Genomic DNA, 2406 nt, shown 5'->3' with positions numbered 1-2406 from the left:
CAAGATAAACTTAACTAAGTGTGCGGCATTAATTTGAAAAATTAAATTAAATCAAATTTGCAAACATAAATATGTATGTACATATACGCTTTTGAATTCAAACGACTGGAAAAAAAGCGAAAATAAGCAATTTAGTAAAAACAAGAATACAGGCACTGTAGTGTGTGTGTAAAATCGCGGAATAAAAACAGTTATTTTGTCAGCCACAGCCAAAGCTGACATTAGTGTGCGCAAAAACGTAAAAAAAAAAAAAAAAAAAATTATTAAAATTGAATTTGGTTTAAAAAAAAAAAAAAAAAAAAAACTAAGGGATTTGTACACCCGCAATTTAAAAGAAAAAATACAAAACAACAGTAACAACTAAAACCGGTAAAAAATACGGCAGACAAGGTGACAAAGGGACACGAAAAGGTAACGGGAGGTCAAAAGCTTAACCCGGCAACAACGGAACAGGGAGCAACAACAATTGCAGCACACACTGTGTAACGAGGTAAACCGGAGTCGGCTGAAGGTACAGTCCCCCCCAAAAAAAAAAGAAGAAAAGTACCACTATCCAAGTAAGTGCCCTATATCTCATCATCAACGATATATATATATATATATATATATATATATATATATATGTACATATGTATGTATGTGCATAACTTGGCGGCATTCCCCATACGAATAAAGGCAAATACCAACCCCTTCGAGCACCGTAACAAGTGTCGTCGGTCTAGGTACGGTAATCTGTATATACAAATATACACACTCGCATATTGACATATTTATAAATATATATGTATATAGACTCCTCCAACTCAAAAGCAATCAAAAAATAACCGCTAAGTCATATACATAATACATACACATACATATATATATTAACGTATACTGTACCTATTGTACAAACTCACGTACAGACATCTACATATAGTTACTCACATCCCATTTTCCCGTACGCTGAAAAGTTATTGGAAGCACAAATAGTCCAAAAACCCGTTGTTACCGTGTATGATTTTCTCTAAGGCAATCCCATAATAATACGTACGCACATATATAGATACAATATCATAGCGTACGTATATACGCAATACCAGATCTCCCCTTAAATCAGTGGTATCAAAAGAATCGCGCGTATCGTCTTGTCTCCTTCTTCCCCTTGTGCCGAAAGACCAAATTGACCAGCGAAAAATTCCGCGCCAGTGCTTGCTGATACACGCACATACATACGTATACTCAGGCCAAAATTACATACGATATACATAGTCTTCTGTAGACACGTATACATATTCGCACTTCCGCATATTCGTTTCTCTCGAACTTCGACCACCTGCTGAGTGCGTTCAAATTGCAACTCAAGCGAGTGCGCACACATACTCACACATCCATACACTATTGCACTTAGACGCGCTAAGGTAATACCTAAAAAAGAGAAAAAAACCCCAAAGTAGACACTAGGGTGCGGCTGGTAGGAAAAATAATAAAAAGTTCATAGGTACGTATATGCACTCATATATACATTAAATCTCAGACAGACCCCTCATTTATTAAAGATTTATATAGGTGCACAAGAGAATATAATACAATATAAAAGTTCTCGTCTCAATATACATAAATACGTATAGAGATTTCATCTGTTACCCAAAATTTCCTTTATTTGAGTTTTCTAACAACAAGCGATCCACACTAATATTACTCTAGTTGGCGCCAGTTTTTATTACATACATACAGATTTTTACGCGTTTATTCTTCTCAATTCCCCTTTTTTTTCTCAGCCGTTAGTCGCAGTTCAAACTCAATTCTGTGGTTACTCACTCGTAGATACGTACATATAAAAAGTTGCCGAAGTACATACAAACATCTACGTGCATACACATATACATATAAGCTCCGCCCCTAGTTTTGCTCTCGCGTCGTACATAATAAAGCACTGTTACTGTACTTGGACGCGCTAAGACAGTACAGTGGAACAAAAAATAATTGCGCTACATTGGGACAAACTACGCTATACCCAGAAAGGTAGGACAAATAAATTACCTTTAAATACAAATAAATTCAGCTCAAGACTCATTTTTAGCTGCTCGGCATTATTTGAATTTCGCTTTCATAGTAATATCAGAAGAATTTTTTTGTTAATTGACCTAAGCTCAAAGTTTTATGCCCCACACAATGGACAAGAAATCCCCCTCCGATTCTGACTCAAGCCTTCAAGACTTCATTTTTGAAAGCAACAGGCTTGAATCATTTTATTCGAAATGGTCCAGCACCCTGATAAGCGAACACACCCAAACGCTCTTAAATGTGAAGTTACAGCAACTTGACAAGTTATGGGATGCTCTAATAAGCTCATATAGAGCAGTATCCCGCTCTGAGTTCTTCGCTGAATCTAGCGGATCGATTGAGCAAAAATATAATAAATGC

This window comes from Rhagoletis pomonella, unplaced genomic scaffold, assembly GCF_013731165.1.
Source record: "Rhagoletis pomonella isolate Grant_MI unplaced genomic scaffold, Rhpom_1.0 Rhpom_scaffold_00001, whole genome shotgun sequence".
In the NCBI taxonomy this organism is placed as follows: domain Eukaryota; kingdom Metazoa; phylum Arthropoda; class Insecta; order Diptera; family Tephritidae; genus Rhagoletis; species Rhagoletis pomonella.
This window is presented reverse-complemented; position numbering follows the sequence as displayed.